Consider the following 22,384-nt stretch of genomic DNA (forward strand, 5'->3'; position numbering starts at 1 on the left):
TTACTAGAAGATATTGAATATAGTTCCTTGTGCCACGCAGTAGCTCCTTCTTGGTTATCTCTTTTACATATAGTAGTGTGTACTTATTAATCCCAAACTCCTAATTTATCCCTCATCCCCTTTGGTAACCATGAGAATATTTTTGGGAGTTCCTTTCATGGCTCAGTGGTTAATGAACCCAATTACTATTCATAAGGATGTGGGTTCAATTCCCGGCCTTGTTCAGTGGGTTAAGGAACCACATTGCAGTCAGCTGTGGTGTAGATCACAGACGCAGCTCAGATCCTGTGTTCCTGTGGCTGTGGCACAGGCCGGCAGCTACAGTTCTGATTTGACTCCTAGACTGGAAACCTCCACCTGCCCATAGGCCGCAAGAGTGGCCCTAAAATGCAAAGAAAAAAAAAAAAGAATATTTTCTATGTCTGTGAGTCTGCTTCTGGTTTGTAAATAAGTTCATTTTACCATTTATTAAGATTACCCATGTAAGTGATATATATATTTGTCTTTGTCTTATTTCACTTAGTATAATAATCTCTAGGTCTTTCCATGTTGCTGCACATGGCATTATTTCATTTTTTATGGCTGAATAATACTCCAGTGAGAGAGTGTGTGTGTGTGTGTGTGTGTGTGTGTGTGTGTGTGTGTACGCGCGCGCGCACGCACACACACATGTATGCATAGTTAGAAGGAAAAGTAAATTCTTGGAGGATAAGAAGTCCAAAAGAAATGAAGCAGTTAGTAATTCAACAATGATTGGTAGGATTAAAACTCTCCATGTAGGAAATAAGTTGAAGATATAATACTATTAAGTGAAAACTGAGGTAGTACTGAATATGGCTGAAATCGCCTTCAAAACATAGATTGTAACGTGTCTGAGAAAAGGACTGTGAAGACTAGTAACCAGCTGAGTACCATGTTTTGGAAAATAAAAGTCCTGTATTCTAGGGAATCAGGTATGTAGAGTGTGTAATATTGCATGGATGCAGGGTGATGCTATAAATATATGTTTCAGTATAAAGTTTATAATATGGTTTATTAAGAGGTCTGGATTATAGTCCCCTAGAATTAATACTATCTGTGGGTTTTTCCTGAAACTATGATTAAATATAATGAAACAATTCAGAACTGGTAAAGTAAGAGCCAACAGAAAAGGCTAGTCTGTGAAGACAAAGGAAACTGCTAGAAAAAAGTAACAGATGAAAAATCCATAGCTACTCTTAGATTAGGGATAACATTTTGACATCTTTCTAACTCTAAAATATAGGTGCATGCAAACAGCAAAGCATAGAAAATACTTAGAAACAGACCAAAATCAGCTTAAGACAATATTATAACATAAGACTGCAATTGAGAAGAAATCAACAAGGTCAAACACATATTCCAGGAGTATCACTATGTATCAAAAGCATGACTTGGCAATAAAGCACAGGAAAATCCTGTGGCACCCGGTTCCTCTAGGAAGTGCCAAAATAATTTGGAGAGAAGGGCATGACTCCCCACCACTAAGTTGAAACCCAGTGCAAGTGTTCATGACCCAAGTTGTTTCTGTTATAAATTATTCTTAAATAGGAAGGTTATTCACTTTAGAATCACTTGCGAAAAGGAAAAACTTATGGAAAAGATCAGTCCTTCTTTACAAGTCCACTAGGGTGATCTGGAAAGAAGCACTGATCTTGGCATCAATCAGCTTGGTTTGGAAGGCAGCTTTAAACTGAAGGCAGTGATAATAACAACTCTCGTCCAGAGTTGTTCCTACAAAGAAACTGTCAGTGCTGGGTAAAAATGACTGTGAAGATTTAACATTCTAGATTAAAATTCACACATTTCAGTAAATGAAGAAGGAGAAAGAGAAAAAGGAGATTCTTCCTGAGTACAAATATGCTCAATTCACTTGTTAGTCTTCTGAAATGGGAAATCTATGGACAGTCTGTTTCCATCTTGGAATAGTAAAATGGATTTCTTAACTTGCAAAGAGAATCACCTTTCTTCTAGGAACGTCTCTAGTGTTAAACCTGCTGGGTTAACAGCAATTTCAAGGACTGAAGAAAGTATCAGCTTTAAATCTATCTAAGGCATTTAATCATATGCCCAGGTTCTAACTTAAAGAATAGTTGTGGAAATGGTTATTTATAGAAAAATCATTTCTATAATTGAGGTGAAATAATAATCTAATCCTTTCTATTTAAAAAGGACTGCTAGACAAAGAATCTAGCACATCATTAAATACCCACTCTTTTCCAATATATCCAAAACATCTTTTTTTTTTCCCCCAAAGAAGGAAAGGAATGCAAGTCTTATAAGTTAGGAAAATAACACTGTTAAAGATAATAGAAACCAGAGTTATTTTCCTTTACATATGTAAGAAAAGGATATATACGTTTTTGATACAGTGAGACTGAAGCAGAGAAATTCATCAAGGGGCCACAAAAATGTTAGGTCATTACAAAAGAAACGTGAAGTTTATACTCAGGGAAGACTAGGTCTGTCAAATTTTAACTCTCTTCTCTAAGAATTCTGTGACTTTTTTAAGCTCATAACCAAAACAGGAGAATCTGGGGTTTCCACTGAGCAGATGAGATGGCTCATGATCTGACCAAGATATAGATAAAGCGATACATAGATTCATAGACAGACACATGGGTATGCAATTTATTATTGTTTAGTAACTAGATAAATTGTACCTACAAATCCTCTTCTATCAATTTCTCTGATGATAACATAGAATGAACATATTTGACTAGCTTCTGCCATGGATGATGAAAGTCATTTTGTAACTAATATAAAGTACACTGCAGTATATCTCTAACTACAAGTTGTTACAAGTCCTCCACACTCAATTTTGAAAGTAAATAGCAAAGGAATAGAAGCACCATTTTAATAGGCAATGATAAAAAAAGCCCTTAATATCTGGGAAAAAAAGCAAAGGTGACGAAGTTCTTCGAAAGAGCAAAACAAAGAAAAGTACGACCTGACCATGAAAATAGGTTAAAATTGTGAGAAAGAAGAAAAGCCCTAATGGCAAAAGAAAAAAGGTAGGGGAGGGACAAGTTTCTCAAATGTGGATTCCAACTACTAAACTTCTGAAGTCCTAGACAATTTAGATGGACAAACGACTGATTATAATGTGGAGACATGGTATGAGTCTCGAGAAGGTCTCAAGAATTTTTAAGAAGTGGGGAAACCCTAATCTTATATTATAATCATGCTCCTGTGAGTTCTTCAAAGCTGGGATTACACAACGGGCACCCAAGAACCAGGAGAAATGAAAACAAAGCAGCAAAGAGAGAACATATCATGGAAGGAAGGAGTAAACATGATCCACACAGGTGCCACATGGAAAAAAAAATATTTAGTAACATTAAATTTAGCTGAACTAAGTTTAACAGTGCTTTGTTAGAGAAGCAGCACCCTTTGGGTTACAGTTATACTGATTTGGACAGAAGTGAGCTAATGACCTCTAAATATTCTCTATCAGGCATACATGTTGTCTGCTGACTTGCCTAAATTTACACAGTATGGATCTGACTTTGATGAAATATACAATGCAGAGTTCTCCGCAGTCTAAAAAACTGAGGATAGCTTATAAATACCTGCAGTGTTAATCCTGAAGATTCCTGGCAGGAAAGAGATGGTACAAAAGGATCACAGGCAATTTACAAGGCATAGGCAAGGTTAAAAGAAGTAAGAAGAAATGGTGGAAAAACCAGGGCTAGAATCTATACGAAGCCATTGCAACTCCTGAAGAGGGAAAGATACGACCGAAAAAACTAGAAAGATTTATACCTGTCAAAGAGACTCACCTTAACAGCCATGGCCTTTGGCGTAGGAACAAAACCACGAGCAGAGAACCATATTAAAGCTGGGATGGAGGAAAGTAGGAGGGGTGGACATACACCAGGGCTTCTTTATCTTCCCATTGTCTGATTTCCTGCCAGTACCTCCCATTGGCTGAACTCAACTGGAAACCAGAGGGCAAAAGGGCCCATTATTTTGGTCCTTACAGGACAGCCTCTCCATGCACACAGCAGGATGGGAAACAAAAGTCTAAAGCAGACCCAAAGAGTCAAGTGGAGAATATATAGCAAAAACCATTTTTGTTTTGTTTTGTTTTGTTTTGGCTGCACCTGGGGCATATGGGGGTTCCCAGGCTAGAGGTTGAATCTGAGCTGCAGCTGCCTGTCTATGCAACAGCCACAGCAACTCTGGATCCAAGCTGAATCTGTGACCTACACCACAGCTCATGGCAATGCCAGATCCTTAACCCACTGTTTAAGGCCAAGGATCAAACCCACATTCTCATGGATCCTAGTCGGGTTCATTACCGCTGCCACCATGGAAACTCCACAAACCGCCCATTATAAACATCCTCAGAGTTGCTTCAGCGCTTTGATGAATCAAGAAAACATCTCAGCAAAAACAAGGTCCAGTTAGTCTATCACTTCTTTGGTGCCTTGTTCATAAGCAACCAACATAATGAGAAAGTTGAATTAGCAGTGTGTGGCAGAATGGTTTTTTAAAAATGGAAGATTGAATGCTCCAGGAATTAAAAAAAAAAAAAAAAAAGAAGAAGATGATGAAAAAGAATGAGGGGCAGGGGAGGGAGTAGGATGGACAGGGAGTCTGGAGTTAATAGATGCAAACTATTGCATTTGAAGTGGGTAAGCAATGAAATCCTGCTGTATAGCATAGGGAACTATATCTAGTTACTTATGACCGAACATGATGGAGGTAATGTGAGAAAAACTCTGTGTGTGTGTGTGTGTGTGTATACTGGGTCACTTTCCTGTATAGCAGAAATGGACAGAACATTGTAAATTGACTATAATAAAAAAAAATTTTTAATAGTAAAATAATAAAAATTTTAAAAGTTAAAAAAAGAACGAGAATTTTGCAATTCCTACTGTGAAACAGTAGGTTAAGGATCCAGCATTATTTCTGCAGTGGCACCGGTTTGACCCCTGGGCCTCTGCAGTGGGTTAAAGATCCAGTGTTGCTGCGGCTGTGCTGTAGGCTGCAGATGCAGCTTGGATTTGATCCCTGACTGGAGAACTTCCACATGCTGCAAGTGTAGCAAAAAGAAAGGAAGGAAGGAAGGAAGGAAAGAAAAAAGAAAAGAAAAAGAATGAGAACTTTACAATATGGACTGATGCTTTTGTTTCTATACTTCTATCAAGGCAATGATATAAAATGCAAATTTAGATTGTGAGAATGAATTATACCGCTATAGAATGGGCTCAAAGAGAACATTAACAAATGACAGCTCAGAATCTAGATTAATAGAGAACACTGCAATAATCCCAACACTGATTAGAAACCCAAAGTACCAGAAAATTGATAATATCTTTACATCTAATTTAGCCAAAAATATTGATAATATTTTTACATCTAATTTAATGTTTGCAAAGAGATGAAGCACCGAAAGAATTCTTTGTGAAGCAATATCAAAACATTGCATGAGCAGCCACAACACAGGGAAGAAATCATTGACATTAAGGTCAGGACATTAAAAGAATGGGGGTGGTTAACACAAAGGCATTTATAAATATATATTTCTTATGTCTGCAAGTGAATATTCCTATACCGAAAACATACCTGAAAGTGAGCAAGAGATGGTATGAGACCTGGAAAGAAAATGTTGACATACAGAACGGTTTAGGTTAATTAACTTATGATTTTAGCCATAAGTTAGAAAATATACCTAGCCAGGCTTCTAGCTAATTGAAGTTGGAAGCCAAATGGAGTGTGTTCTTTAGTGTTCTGGCCTCCAGTTCAGCTCCATGTCCTTCTGCTGGGGGCTATGTGACAGAGGCTTCTATAGGTTAGAGGCAGAGATGAATAAGCCTCTAGGAGGCTACATGGGTTACTGGAGAAAATGGGCACATTGGCACATGCTCCTTTTCTCTAAAAAGCCCAACTGAAAATTGGCTGTGTTGGATGGGAAGAGCATGAAAATGGCCAGGGCTGAGAATCATGAATATCTAAATCTTATTTCTCCCACAGCCACGCTCCTCGGGTTCCCCGAGGGAGATTCAGGGATAAAGAACACCTGGAGTTCCTGTCGTGGCGCAGTGGTTAACGAATCCGACTAGGAACCAGGAGGTTGCAGGTTCGGTCCCTGCCCTTGCTCAGTGGGTTAACGATCCGGCGTTGCCGTGAGCTGTGGTGTAGGTGGCAGACGCGGCTGGGATCCCGAGTTGCTGTGGCTCTGGCGTAGGCGGGTGGCTACAGCTCCGACTCGACCCCTAGTCTGGGAACCTCCATATGCCGCGGGAGCGGCCCAAAGAAATAGAAAAGACAAAAAATAAAACAAAAATAAAAATAAAGAACACCTGACGAGAAACAACCTCCTTGAAAGCTTTGGCAAGCAAACCCCACTGCAGAACCTTGGACACCTATCAGAAGGAATGAGGCCTCTTTTGGCCATTGCAGGGAGGCCTAAGAGTCCTCCTGGTACATAGAACTGATTTTCATGGGTGGCGAGGGAGGCAGGGCAGCTACCAGCTCTCCCAAGTCAGGAGCGTTCAGTGCGTCCCGGACTAGACATGACACACCAGACGAGGAGAGGCAAACTGTGGACATGAGGAAAACCATACTGACAAAGTCTCAGGATATAAACCCCCTTTCTCTCCATCCTGACAGTTGCAGTTCCTAGCACAATAACTGACCAGACACCCCTGTTTCTGTCATCTCCAGCTGTGTAACAAATCACCCTGAAATCTAATGGCTTAAAACACGATTTTCTCTCACAATTCTGCAAGGTGACCAGGCTCAGCTAGGTGGTTCTTCTCCTGCACCTGATATTGGCTGGGGGCTGCAGTCATTTGAGAGCTCAACTGGGCTGGAGCATCCAAGATGGCTCACTGGCAGATGATGCCAGCTGTGGGCTGGGAGCTCTCCTGGGCCTGTTGCCTGGAACACCTGCATGCATCCTTTCTCGGGGACTGGGGCTTCTCACTGCAGATTAGCTGGTGTCCGAGAGAATGCATCCTAACTGTTTGCATGCAAAGAATGAATTTGAAGCTGCTAGGGTTCTGAAGGTCAACGTTTAGAACAAGTACAATGCCACTTCTACTTCATTCTACTTAAATAGTCAGAGGGCTGGCCCAAATTCAGAAAAGAGGAAAACACACCAAAATAGAACTGCCAGATATTGGTAGTTGACTACCATCCTCGAACGTAAAATATCCCTCTCAGCATGCCCAAGAATGAAGTAAGGGACAGTGGCGAGATGGTGGTATGGGGAGTAGCTGTCAGTCTCCGTAGAGGCCAGCATCTTTTATCTAACGACCTTGAGTGAATTGGCCAGTGTTGTCACCCAGTTAGGTACTGGAGACAGTTGCCTAGTTGCTGACTGATTAAATACAAATCAGAATTTGCAACCAGAAGAATACAGATTGAAGAGGAGTCTAGGGAAATGGATGCTCAAAATGAGATGCGTTTAGGGAACCAAGTCAAGGGAACCCGGTGCGAGGTCTGACCTCACTGAGACTGGAAGCCAGCACTTCATCCAGAAAGTAGCATCCAGTCAAGAGTAAATGAACAGCCTACAGAATCAATAGAGCATTTAGCAAAATGCTTTTCTAAAGAATATTACATTGTTGACAGAACACTTTAAACTAACTAATGGAAAAAAACTAAAATCTTTTTAAAAAGCAAACTATGGATTGGAATACAGTTAATTCAGTTTATTATAATTTTTTATTTTTTTAATTTTTTATTATAGTTGATCTACAATGTTCTGTCAATTTCTGCTGTACAGCAAAGTGACCGAGTTATACATTTATATACATTATTTTTTTCACATTATCCTCCACCATATTCCATCACAAGTGATTAGATGTAGTTCCCTGCAGTTTCTTATAATTTAAATTGTCCTTCCTATTGTGCTTCTGGATAGACTCCCTCCCCTCCGACCAGATAAGCAGCCTTATTCTTTTAAAAAAACAATAATGATGAGCTATGAGTTTTCTTAAACTACCGGGAAGCAGAGTCTGTCCAACCAAAGGCAACTATGAACAACATTCAGTTACAGAAGGTAAAGGAATGGAGACTGAAAGAAGTGGAAAAAAACTTGAGCCAATTGCTTGTGTTTTTTTTTTTTCCTATTTCAACTGATTAATTTACTTTTCAAATGAAAGCCAACCTAAGGAACAACAAAAATAACTCTTAACTGTTTCAAATTCACTGTTTAAATGTTCCTATATATTGCACTAATCCACTTTAAATACATTTTTTAAATTTGCTGCCTTTCACTATGTTTCTATTTTATCTGTCAGAGATTTTCTGGGGGAGCAAGTCTCCAATTTTATAACGGAAGTCAACAAGAAGATCAGCTTTCACATGTAGAGAACTGCTTTCATAGGCAATCTGCGTTTCACACAGGACAGGGTCATCTGTATTCTCTGGTGACAGTTCAGAGCTAGTAGCTGTTTTGCGGGGACCACTTTTCTGTTGTTACCTCAACATCAATTACTGGAGATTGCTTTATTTGATGGGGAGCTGAAAGAGATTGGGAAACAAATAATTTCTAATGGCTGAAACTGGAGTAGTCAGGCAAAGTTCCAGAGAGCAGCCGAGGCTGTAACTGCCCAGTTCCCACTGACATCAGTGTGAGTAATAAAACTAAATCCTCTGGAGATACTTTGAAATTTTAGCCTGCAGTATCTTTGGAAATGCTTCACAGTGAAATTTTATTTCCAACTCCACAGCCAATAGTTTTCCCAACCACCTCCTTCCCAATCTCCCAAACATGGAATAGCTTCTAACTCTGTTCATTTATGGGGATCACCTCAATTTATATCAAACAGGGCACGGGGATGGGTATGTCCAGCAGTCACTTCTGATTTACTCCTTTTCAAACAGTGTGGCAACAGCTCTTTCCCTCGCCCAGCAGACAGAGGAACGGTATACAAAGTCTTCTCCAAGTGTTCTAAGCCTGACCTGAAGAATGTGCAAAAAGGATGATTGATAAGCTTTACAGGAATGGATGTATTCGTAAGACTTGGCATACAAACCCAACTCTTTTTCATGGACAAAAGGAGAAGAAACAGGAACCTTCAATGTGGTAGCTCTCTCTCCCCTCATCCCGTCTCTTTGGTATTAAGGTGTTTTTGTTGCTGCTGTTGTTGTTTTTAGGGTCACACCCACAGCACACGCAAGTTCCCAGGTTAGGGGTCAAATCGGGGTGGAAGCCACTGGCCTACGCCACAGCCACAGCCATGCGGGATCTGAGCCTCGTCTAACGATTTACCCAAAAGCTCACAGCAGCACCGGATCCTTAACCCACTAAGCAAGGCCAGGGATGGAACCTGTGTCCTCATGGATACCAGTCAGGTTCCTTACCACTGAGCCATAATGGGAACTCTCAGGTTTTAAGGTTTTTTAAGCTTTTTCATTCCTAAAAGGACTCAAACCACAGCTGCAATAAAATAAGATGTGCTACATGCTTATTTAACTTCTTAGTATCTCTGTGTGCCTCCCTCACTTAATGAGGATGTATTTAGACACTTACCCTCTCGGGTGACTGTAAGGATTAATGAATGTGAAATGCTTAGAAAAGAGTGGCAGGCACGTAGTAAATATTCAGCACATGTTATATGTGTTTGCAAATCTTTCCACAGAATTTGGATTGCTAGGCTACATAGTTCAGCCCTAGTCTTCTTGTGAACTGATCATTTTACTATATCCTCCCCCCACTCCTTTTCTATACACATAAAATCATTACGTCTTATACCCAGAATTCTAAAGCAGTAGGTAAAAATAAAGGAGCTAGTGCTACCAATGACTGATAGGATAGTCATACATTATAAGAACATTTGGAAATTGACTACCTCCAGAAATGTTGATGGTGGGAGTGGTGGCGATGGTGGCTTACATTTAATGAGCCCTATGTGTTGTCCAGGCATTGTGCCCAAGCCACACAGTAGCCTTCTGATACAAGCGTTCTTGTCTCTATTTTATAGATAAGAAAACTGAGGCTCTTATGAATTGCCTCTGCTTCCTCTTTCTTGTACCTTCAGGCAAGTTTTGAAAGTGATGTCTACTTACTTGATTCTTCATCCTTAACACCGCTGACTCATGAACCTAACCAAGGCCCACCTCAGCACTGAAACGAAACCTAATTATCCAAGGCCTCCTTGCTGCTGACTCAGATCAGCCCTTTCTCGCCGTATCTTACTTGATCTCACTCTGGCAAGTGATAATGTTGACCATTCCCTTCTTTTAAAAAAACGCCTGCTATCCTCAGTTTATAAACCACATTCTCCTGGTGTTTGCCTTTTTCTACTGACCAGAGTCCCTTTTTAAGAGACCTGTCCCTTTGTGTCCCTTAAGAGACTGGCTTCTAAATATTTTTATTGCAACCATGAGAAGAAATATATTTCAAAACATAAATCTGTATTTAAAAACATATTTATACAGTTTCGGGAAACAGTCCTTCCTTACTTATGTGTAAATATATTCTGAGAAACTTTTTATATCATTAAAAATAATAACATTGGCATAACTCCTCATCTTAATTGCCTGGCTTACACATTTTTCAACATTCTGTGTCAACATTATGTATCATCTTTCATGGGGTTCAAACAAACCCTGAAGTGACCAGTCTGCTTGGTCACAGCTATCCAAACATCTGTCATCTACTAGCACATGGTGGTAGCAAAACCCAAGAGACTGGGTAATTGCTTTAGTTAAGCTCAAAAAAAGCTTTTAAAAGAATTATAATTAAGTCCCCCGAACATTTTTTTTTTTTAAGAATGCTACATGTCAGAGGCATTTTGCTAAAAGTTTTCAACTGAATGAACAAATACTACTTTGAGGAATGGGTTTTAAATATTATAGAATAGATATCCCCTCTCATTTTAAATTACCAAAAATATCTACTACCAAAAAAAGCCACGCTTAACATTAGAGTAAATTATCATACGAGGATTAATTATTTTCTAATTTTAAGATTCCACTGCTTGATTATATTCCTAATGGGAAAGCAAACAGGCCTGTGCATCTCTTCTCATCGCTTCAAGCATCCCTTGCCCATTTATTAGCTCATTCACTCATCGATAGCTGCCTAGCATTTCCTGTGTCCCATGGTATTGTACTTGAGACCACAAAGGATACAAATGAAAATCAAACATGGATTTGTCTCTCAATAGATGTAATGTTCTTTATTCATTCATTCAACATTTAAAAATAATGTTTTTCACTACTTTTCTGCCTCCCAAACATTCATGATATGTGACTGATTAACTTCTTACTTCAAGATCAATGCTTTTGAATCATGTTCAATTCAACTCCTGCTATAAAATCAAATCCAACAAGTCATTGTGTGAGGTTTTCTCCTTTTTTTCTTTGTTTTTTTCAAGTACTCTTTTCATCCTGAGAAAGCTTTATCTGTTAACAATTAACACTTAGATCCAAATGGGAGCGTGATTAGCTATGACTCAGTCATGTTACATGCAGTAAATATTAACCATCGAATAGATTTGAAAACTAGATAGCAAAATCCCAATAAACTGTATTTTTTTGTCTATTTTTAGGACCTGTTTTCATGACTTTAGCAAAATTCATTACTCAGACAACAACCTGGTTTCTAATCTCAAAGGAAATGAGAGATTATGTTTTATCTTCTCAAAGCCTCCTGGGTAACAGTATTTTTAATCTCATGGAATTATTTTCAGTTGAGACATATAAACCCTTACAAAGTAAATTAATCATGCAGGATGTTAATAATGTCAGGGCACTTTAGAAAAGAATGCGTTATGGAAGTGATGACCCAGGACGGGGTTCGTGCTATGCTGTCGGCCCAGGAAATCCGGCCAGGTACACCCTACCCCAAATGATTTCTCTTTTTGTGTGGAATGGCACCAAGCCTGGCAGCCCAGGTTGACCGAAAGAAATCTTTGTCCTCACACCCCACGACACAGCAATTCCACTGCAGGATGTACATTCTTGCACAGAGACCGAGAAAACGTGCATATGTGAAGACACTCCTCCCGGGATTATTTGCCATGAAGAAAAGTTAGAAAGAAAATGCCCCCAACACACCCACACATATAGGATGAGTCTATTGCTATAAACACAGTAAAATAAATAACCTAAACCTAAATATATCTTTAAGCACAAATGTGACCAATGAACGACAGAAGCGTAATTCAGACATACAATATGATATCACACACGCAAAATTTAGAAGCATGGGATAGTATAAGTTTATGGTAAATCATAAAACATAAATACATAGATATATACTAAGTTCAGAAGAGAAGTTTCTTCTAGGTTAAAAAAAAGTAGAGGACAGGATAGGAAGGGAGGAATTTCATTTGTATATATGTATTTTTTTTTTTTGGCTGCACCCATGGCATACGGAAGTTCCCGGGCTGGGATCAAACCTGTGCCATGAGCTATACCAGATCCTTAACCCACTGTGCCACAAGGAAACTCCCTCATTTGAACTTTTAACAGTCTTTTTAAGCATCTGAAATATGTATGGCCAAATCTTGACATGTGTTAAATCTAGGTAGATAATTTGTGTTTTTCAGTTTATTCTCTTTGATCTTCCTTATAATTCAAATGCTAGCAACTTTAAGCTTTTTTTTAAGCTTTTTTTTTTTTTTAATTGAACAAGTGACCTGTAAACTTGCATCCGATCTGAACCACAGGTGATATCTACTGTGAGAAAATTGCGGTTGGAGTCATTGAATGGTCTCCATCCATCTCACCAAGCTGATGCTCCAATTATGATTCCTGGAAGTTTGTCCAAATTGGAGCAGACACTAGAGGAGGGTACTCAGTGAGCAGTAATTACAGAGGCTGGGCAGACTGGTCAGGGTCCCCATCAAGAAGTCAGACCCTACCCACCACACAAAAAGAAATACTAAGGAAGAGCTTAATTGAAAGTTATTACACTGCCTGCCCCAAAAGGTAAGGAAAACGCTTATAAAAATAAAACTAAATTGAGACCAATCATACCCAATGTTTCTGATGGCATTCCCAATTTTCCACATAACTTTGTCAAATTAGGTAAAGTGAGGCACTGTACCACATAAGCCCTCCACATGCCTCGGTTCATTTCAGACTTATGTCTAGGTTTCATATTATCTAACTTTATATGTAAGGACACTGAGACATTGTTACCAAGGATTGAAGGTGAAGTTTAAAACTAAATATGTAAAGGAAAACAAGCAAGGAAGGAAGGAGGAAAAGGAAGGGAGGAAGAAGAAATTCCCTACAATATACTTCAGTAGCAGAAAGGGTTAAAATATTCAGGGGCGGGGGAAACCTTCAAGTAGTATAAGGCCAATAAAATGTCTTTTTTTTTTTCCATAGATAAATCCATTGTTGCTACAAATGGAAAAGCTGACCAACAGTGCCTTTGCCTAAAGAATTGGTAGAAACTATCCCTATGCAAACAACAAGCTTGATCCTATGTTAAAAATTTACATAGTCCTTTTCATGCCCTAAACTGAAAATAGCAGGTGAATAAATATAAAATAACCCTGAACCAAAAAGAAAAGAATAAGTGATTCCATATACATTTACATCAACATTCAGATAGGGACGTAGCGAGAAAACTGTACATAGACCAGTCCAGTGAGAATTTTATTTCTACATCTCATGTTTAACATTCTCATCTTACAATGAAAAGTCACTTTGACATTTTTTAACACCAAAAGGCAGTTTTAAAAGCCATGGTTGGCTTGCATTTTTGTCAGTGTCTGATGTTCTCAAGAGGCAAAAAGCAATGTAGACCAGAAGCCTGAATGACCGAAGATCTTCTGGGGATACAATTGCTCAGGGAACATGAAAAAAATATGAGGGGGAGAAACAACCTAGGGAATGGGTTCTAAGAAAAACAGCCAAATTGTAAGTGAATCATGTTTAAAGGAAATATACTCATGGCTGATATTTTTTATTTAATTATAGGGACCCATTAACTATTACCATATTAGAGAACTGAGCATGTTCTCGTTCTTAATAGTTTAAAATATCTCTGTGAGATAGGAATAAATGGCAACTCCTAAACCCCTTTTCACTGTGCACCCCCAAGCCCTCACCTCAAGGGAGGATTATTAAGTAATGAAGAATGAAGTAAACATAATTGAGACCTAAATCACTCTTTAGGTAACAGGAAGTAGAACTTTTTTTATGATTCTGGCAGGCCCCAAGATAGAACAGGAAAGAAACCTTATGATCTTCAATAAAATTATGAGGCCCCATGGGCTCAAAGCTGTGCTAATTGTAAAATGAGCTTTTTCTCAATATAGGTTTTCAAATGTACTTTTATGAGGGGGAGCATAAGATTAAGCTGGAGCAGCAAAGTAGAATAAAGGTTGTTTTCCAAAGGAAGTGTTAGACAAAATGCCAAATTTATGAAGCAGTTAAACTAAAAAAAAAAAAAAAAAGTTACGTGATTCTTGGACTTGTCAGCCACACCGATGTGATGAAAGAGGCTGGTTATGTGAAGAATTTGTGAGCAAGCTTTTTGGATAAAACTCTTTGAAGCTGCAGAGGGAATAAGCAACCAGATAAAATAGTAAAATTTGAGGGTGTTTCAGGTAAGAGATATCCAGAAATGGAGGAAGGAGGACTTCCACATAACTCATAAAAATGCTTCACAAAAAACATCTGCTGGGATCAGACAGCACAGAGCCATCTTTTGTGAACACAGTCAAAATAAGATCTTTCCCGCTCCCCTCCACCTACCTGTTCCACCTCCTTTATGCCTACCCTGCCCTTAAACCCAACTGGGACAGAAACAATAGACAGTAATTAGGGATGGAAATAAGGAAAAAAAAAAAAAAAAAAAAAAAAGATTTAACAACATTCTCCCTTCCCAGAAGGCACAGAGTGAGAATAAAGAAGGATCGTGAAGCAACTACAAACAAGCGAGGCCAAACACGCTCTGCTTTTTCCTAGGACAAAAAAAAAAAAAAAAAGATAAAAATAAGAATAGACTTCTTTACAGATCTCCAAATAAGTAGATATATTTAGGTGTCCTTATGCATTTATATAAAATGAGTTTTTCATTTTTCAGGTCATCATTTCCAAGTCTCATTTCATATAGTTTTTAACCAAACCCCTACAGATCACTTACCAGCTCTACTAGGAAAACAACTATTTATTACTCTCTGTGTGTGCACATCAACATGCTTGGAGTAGGGATTGAAAGGTTTTTTGTTTTTATTTTTTTTGCCTGTGAACTATAGCTAAAGAGGTAAGAGTAGACATTTGAAGAATCGAAGCACTAGTACATCCTTTTACACAATCCCATCTCTTCATGCCTAATGATTACACACTTGTAGTAGGGTGTAAATGTGAGCCAAAAAATTCCAATTTCTTCATTACTCACTATATGGAAAAAGCAAAGGTTAGTCAAAGGCCCTATTGTACTTAACAGTGACAACTCAAGTGAGAAATCTGTACAAAAGGGCAATCTAACAAGTAAAATTTGTGAACTGTCACTAACATTAATTACCTAATAATATAATAATGTGGGCAATGTTCTTTTTGTAAAAGAGAAATTTGGTTTCATATAAATTAGGTGGCATTTAACTTTTAGGATGCTAATTTCAGAAGAAATTTATTTATTGGATTACTTTATTTTGATCAGATTCAGTTTACTTTCCATCTCAATTTAAACTGTTATTTCTAAACACAGTATGCAGTGCTTGCAAAATCATTCCATTAAATGAGAAAATGGCAGTGTCCTGCAAATGCCCCTAGATTCAATTACCAAAGTCTAAGTAGTCTCTAAAAGAATATTCTGTTCTTATAATGCTGTTATAATGATGCTCATCTACTTGCCACTAAACAAGTTTTAGGCATTCCAGCTCAGCCAAAATTCACAGAGAATTTACCTATTCTTGTATTCTCACTTTCTAAATTTTGTGTTAAGTGAAAACCTTATACTTTAATATGAATCATTCACTCCGAACAGGGATTTACCAGGCACTAGAGCAGCGACACATCAATGCTTATGTTAGTTACCTTCATCTTACACACTCTAGGGAGAAGCTACAAGTCCTTGGAAGACTAGGACTGGGTCTTTGTGAAAAAACCTTCTCCAGCTCATACATCTTACATAAATTAAAGATTTCCTACAACAAGACAAAAGAAAGTATATCCTTTTCAAGTAAAGGATAACCAATAGGAGTTCCCATCCTGGCTCAGTGGTTAATAAATCCAACTAGGAACCATGAGGTTGCAGGTTCAATCCCTGGCCTCACTCAGTGGGTTAAGGATTCAGTTTGGCATGAGCTGTGGTGTAGGCTGCAGATGCAGCTTAGATCTGGCGTTGCTGTGGCTATAGCATAGGCCGGCAGCTACAGCTCCAATTAGACCCCTAGCCTGGGAACCTCCATAGGTCACAGATGTGGCCCTAGAAAAGACCAAAAAAAAAAATAAATAAATAAAAAAAGGATAACCAACAGTGTCAGGCTAGGAGATACTGAGTGAGTGTGAGTGACTTAGGGTTCTACCAGCTCAGAGAAGACCCTGTCAGGCTGCAGAAAGCCCAGGAGAGGGGATTAACAGAGTCAGTACACTCCCAGCCATATCACCCTAAATCTTCACCATAATTGAGGTACGATAAAAACTGCTTTCAACAAGGTGTAATACTAGGCTTTACCATTTGGGTTTCAGGTAAACTGATGACTCTTGCTAATTACTGCATAGTGGGTAGGCATTATATGTGTAATCATGCGGCAATCATTTAACAATAACCAAGCTATAAACATGTCTAGTCACTGCAAGGAGAGTGAGTCTGTAGAAAGAGCCAGCCATCTATAGGAACCACAAAAGTATTACATTCAGGAAATACATAACCTTACTCATGAAATCACTTTTCTAATAACAATACTAGAAATGAATATAAATAAGAAATCAGAGGTATAGGATAACTTTGTGTCTCTTCATGACAAAGAGATCATTTTTTGAATGTCTACAGCTGAAAAGCAGCTTCTACCAGTTTAGAACAGGAAGACAATCTTCTCTCTGGTGAAGAGAGTGGATCGCAGATAAACAAAGTACCATATTATTCCATTGACCAAGAAGCCCTAGATCATTAGGTCCTAGTAGCACATCTACAACAGAAGTAAAAAAAAAAAAAATTTTTTTAAACAACATACACAAGTCAATCCAACACTTTAAGCAGCTCTCAGAAAAGCCCTCAAATAGAAGCATTCACACCAACAGAAAATAATAAAATGATCTGAAAAGGATTTTTAAAATGCAGTTGACCCTAAACAACATGGGTTTGAACTCTTTGAGTCAACTTACACTGGGATATTTTTCAGTGGTAAACACTACAGAACTACACAATTCATGGTTGATTGAGTCCACAAATTATACGTGGACTAACCCCCATAGTTGTTCAAGGGTTAACTATAAGTAGATATAGAATACACAGAGATAATATCTTCAAAATAAAAATAGACTATTTTCCTATTACGAAGGTGTTGAAATGTAACTGCTAAAAGCTAGCCTATGGAAATCTCGGAAAGTAAATACCTGCTGTCACAAAAATGATATGCAGGGTTACCGTATTTAAACTAGAATTTAAAAAGTCACCTAGAACAGAGAAGAAAGATACAGGAGTTGAAATTCCTTTCAATGGAATCAGAATTCAAATTCCCAGACTCCCCTAAAGCTTGGATTCAGTCATATATATATATATATATATATATATATATATATATATATTTGATGCCACTAATCAGACACATCCATTTGAGACTTCCCTGTGAAAGCGAGCCAAGAAAAGAAATGATCTGTTTATGCAACTTCCACTTTTTCTGGCATGAGTAGTGAGAAAGCAACTGGTATTTTGGTGGAGGCAGTCAAAACAGGAGTGGTTTTCAAGCAGCTGCAATTAGTCTTCCTGGTGCAGAAGGGCTGCCCTCGTCTCCATGTACACTGAGGAAGCAGGGAAATAGCAGTTTGCGCATCAGGCAAATTCTTTGATATAGTTTTGGAACATTTCTTTTCTGCTTAGGACTGAGAATCATGATGTCAAATGGTGAGACAAAATAACGGCAAACTACATTAATATCTAAATAAATTAATATCTAAATAATAAACTTTTAACAATATTTAAATAATATCTAGTGAAGATATTTACAAATAAATAATATAAAAATATATAATAAAATATTCATTCATATCTCAATAATATAATTTGTTGTCAGCAAAGCATAATAACAGTAAATATGTTTAAAATGGAATTAAATATCTTAGAACTCTACACTTTTAATCAGCTTAGCCAAACATCATTAAGTCTTCCGAGTCTCAAGGTCAAATCAACAACATTTAACCTAGAACACAACCCCACAAGACTTTTGACTAAACTTGCACTGCAGGAAGTCCCTCACCAAAGGACAAACTATGTCCTAAAAAGCATTTTAGATCAGATATATAGAATATATAGAGATATATAGGATATACATACTCTATAAGACACCAGTTTCCTATTTTTAACACAGAGATGTCCAATACAGTATATGTGAAGAATAATAACAAGACAAGAAGAGAAAAGCTAGCTGAGAAAAAACTCAGGAAATGTGTAATGCTAAGTTACAGGATCAAGAAACATGTTGAGAAGATGGCCTGAATCATCGAGCCAAAGCAAAATATATCCCTGAATTAAGAATACTTGGATCTTTAGAAAGAAGAAAACATAGAGTTATCTGTTTCAGTGATTATAAAACATCATTTTAAATCTGAAAGAGTTCATTGAAAATGTATTTTTAAAGTAAAAATTACCATAAATTTCAGTACACAGAAATAGTATTCATGCCACAGTTGTTACCAAATTCTTCCAATGTGCATTCTGACCTCTTCCTAAAAGTCAAGTGAAATATAATTTTTTAAAAAATGAAAAATACAGTAGGAACTATATCCAATTACTTGTGACAGATGTGATAGAAGATAATATGAGAAAAAGAATGTATATATTCATACAACTGGGTCACTTTGCTGTAGAGCAGCAATTGATAGAACATCATAAATAACTATAATAAAATCTTTAAAAATGAAAAATAAGGAAACTAGAGGAGATTCAAGCAATAAAATTGCTTAATTTCATATATAAAATAAGATGGAAAAAAGAAAACCATTCAGATCAGTTAACATAATTAAGTTGAATAGTCTGAGTTGTCCTTTCAAGGATTTTCAATTTGCTTCAAATGAAGAAAATTCAACAATTTACCATTGATAGGAAACATGCCTAAAGAAGAATCGAGAAAGATTAAAAATACAGGTATAGTCAAGGATATTTCAAACAAATGCTAAGAAGAAGAAACACAGATAGCTAGTTTACTATTTCATTAAGCAGAGTTAAATCAAAAAAGCATTTACTTGGAAAAAGGGTGATATTGTAATGATAAATGATAAATACAATAAGGCAAAACAACCATAAGCTTTTGTGCTTCAAGGAAAGGAAAAAGGAACAAAATGATTACTGAGTATATTTTAATACCTCTTTCAGAATCCAAGAAACATCAACAAAAAATGAGCTACAACATATAAACTTCAAACATACAATAACAGAGCTTAAATTCATAGATACAATAAACTCTACAACTAAAACACCGAATGCACATATGTTCCCAGAACATAAGCTGGTAAATTCAGGAAGGGCACAGCAAACAAAACCAACAGAAAGGAAGATGCAACTGGAATTAAATAAGAGCTAATACTGTATAATATTCAATGGGGGACATATCAGCAATAAAATGGAAAAAAAGAAAAAGAAATTTTTGTGAAGTGTGAAAGGATCAGAGAGGAACTTAGGGACGACACCCCATCCTAACAACAACTGAAACGCTGAACAGACAGAAAAATCAACAACTCCTTCTGGATGTAGAGGGAGAAGGACAAGGGAGAGCCGCGGCCCCAACACCAGAGAGACTGAGCCAATTACAGGCGGCCACAGCTTACCAGGCAGCAGAAACTCCAGGGCAATGCCTCACGAACCAGAAGCAGGAAACTGAACTCTGAGAGCTCAGAGCTCCATGGGGACCCAGTCATAAGGGGGCCTCCACGGCAGTGTGACGTTTACCTCCTAAGTAAAACCAGAGAAAAATTCCCTTGGGTTTCCAGGAGAGGGAGGAGGCAAGGAACCATTTTGAAATACTCTGGAGCATTTTTTCTTAACAAGGCCTGCCCTCAGGGGAAACTAATTAACCCGAGCCTAACCTGCTGCGGTATCATCAGAGCCTAATTGACCCAGGGAAGGAACCACCCAAGTGCAGCCCACTCTGGCCTATCTGTCCCACCTGAGGGGAGAGGGGAAAAACAAAAAATGGAAGCTTTTGCAAAGGTCACAGTCCAGAGGCCAAAGGTTCAATAAGAGACTGAGACATAATCACAGGACTATGAAGCTCTTCCTCTTCCCTCACACATTACTAAAGGCCTATTTACCTGGTATAGCGTATCCAGCTATCAAGAAAAAAAATATAAGGCACAACAAGAGGAAGAAGAAAAACACAATTTGAAGAGACAGAGCAAACATCAGATTCGGACATGGCAGGATTGTTGGAAATACTAGACTAGGAATTTAAACAACTGTGATGAATATGCAAAGTCTGTATTTTATATGTAGACAGGGTATAAAGCCTGCAAAGAGAACAGATATGCAATGTAAACAGAGAGATGGAAATCCTAAGAAAGAACCAAAAATGAATGCTAAAGATAAAACACTGCGAGGAGTTCCCGTCATGGCTCAGTGGTTATCAAATCCAACTAGGGCCCATGAAGTTGCCAGTTCAATCCCTGGCCTTGCTCACTGGGTTAAGGATCCGGCTTTGCCATGAGCTGTGGTCTAGGTCGCAGACACGGCTCGGATCCCGCATTGCTGTGGCTGTGGTGTAGGCCAGCGGCTACAGCTCTGATTAGACCCCTAGCCTGGGAACCTCCATAGGCCACAGGTGTGGCCCTGGAAAAGACAAAAGAAACAAACAAAAAAAACCCACTGCAATAGCATTTAAGAATGCCTTGGTGGGTTAGTAAACTAGACATGTCCAAGGAAAGAATCTCTGAGCTAGAGGATGTATCAATAGATTCCTCAAAAACTGAAAAACAAAAAGAACAAAGACTGAAAATACAGAATATCCAAGGACTAGAGCAACTACAAAAGGTGTAACATATGTGTGATGAGAATACCAAAAGGAGAAGAAAGGAGGAGAATTATTTGATGTAATAACGACAGAAAACATCCCCACATTAATGTTAGACACCACAGACTCAAGAAAATCTGGGATAAATGAAAAATACAAATAGAACTATACCTAGGCATATCAAGATAAAGAACAAATCCTGAAAGAAGACGGGGGGGGGAGTAATTTCTCCCAATAATTGGGACCAAATTCTTGCATGGCTATCCCTGGATGACTATTAGTGCAAAGACTTAATGATCTTAAAATGGCCAGAAGCTTCCAATTCTTCAAAGTCATCATTTCCTAAGTACTAATTCCTCTGTATCTACCATGCTTAAGGTTATGATGACAAGAAATGAAATTCCTTAAAACTAGTTGCTACATAGAGTTCTCATCATGGCTCAGCGGAAATGAATCTGACTAGCGTCCATGAGGATGCAGGTTTGATCCCTGGCCCCGCTCAGTGGGTTACGGATCCGGCATTGCCTTGAGCTGTGGTGTAGGTCACAGACACAGCTCAGATATAGCGTTGCTGTGGCTGTGGTGTGGGCCAGTGGCTACAGCTCCAATTCGGCCCCTAGCCTGGAAACCTCTAAAAAAAAAAAAAAAAAAGTTCGTCGCTAGATGTCATTAATGAGAAGAGCTACTTTACTGTCAAGTCTTTTTTTCTGGCTATAGGAGAAATTGTGCGATGCAGAGCCTGCTCGTTTAAGGTACATACCATAAATTTGTAGGATTTTATCAGGAGCAGAAGCCATAAATAAGCCTTCGCTGGGCCATGCCACCACTCTGTCACATCAACTGATTTCTGATAATAAAGCATACGGTTAAACCAGTAAGTTCCATGGGCATAAGCCCATCACTGCAATATATATGTGGTAATATATGTGCCTTCATCACAGGTACATTCATTCAGGATGAAAAGACATTCTGACAGGCCACAGAGCAAGGTGCTGGGAGAAGTCTGTCAGCCTAAAAGGCCAATGAAAACCTGAAAAAAGTGTCTAATTCCATGAGGGAAAAGTGCCTGTTCTTCTAATGGGAGGAGTCTAACATAATCAATGGCCACCAGCCAGCTGTCATTCCCCAGAAGTGATCAGTACGGGGCTGCAGCAAGCATTGGCCTCTGCGGCTGTCAGTTTGGGCACTCAACAATGGCAGCAGTCAGAGAGAAATTTGGTGAGGATGAGCCCATGTGGCTGAGCCCATACAGAGCCTCTGTTCAGCCGTTATGG

At 38.4% G+C, this 22,384-nt stretch overlaps 1 protein-coding gene across 2 annotated transcripts in view; it reads right to left on the reverse strand.

Moving 5' to 3' along the window:
- The window catches only part of BANK1 (B cell scaffold protein with ankyrin repeats 1), a 546,413-nt gene extending 526,122 nt beyond the window's left edge, over positions 1–20,291 (reverse strand). For both annotated transcript variants that reach the window (XM_084973318.1, XM_084973315.1), the window contains exon 1: positions 19,933–20,291. The gene's annotated coding sequence lies outside the window, so the exon portion shown is untranslated. The remainder of the gene's footprint in view (positions 1–19,932) is intronic.
- Between the last annotated feature and the right edge of the window lie 2,093 nt (positions 20,292–22,384).

The sequence above is a fragment of the Sus scrofa genome, chromosome 8 (genome assembly GCF_054392235.1).
Source record: "Sus scrofa isolate SSC_HxYL_T2T_F1_AM1 chromosome 8, Sscrofa_HxYL_maternal_Yorkshire_Landrace_v2.0, whole genome shotgun sequence".
Classification (NCBI taxonomy): domain Eukaryota; kingdom Metazoa; phylum Chordata; class Mammalia; order Artiodactyla; family Suidae; genus Sus; species Sus scrofa.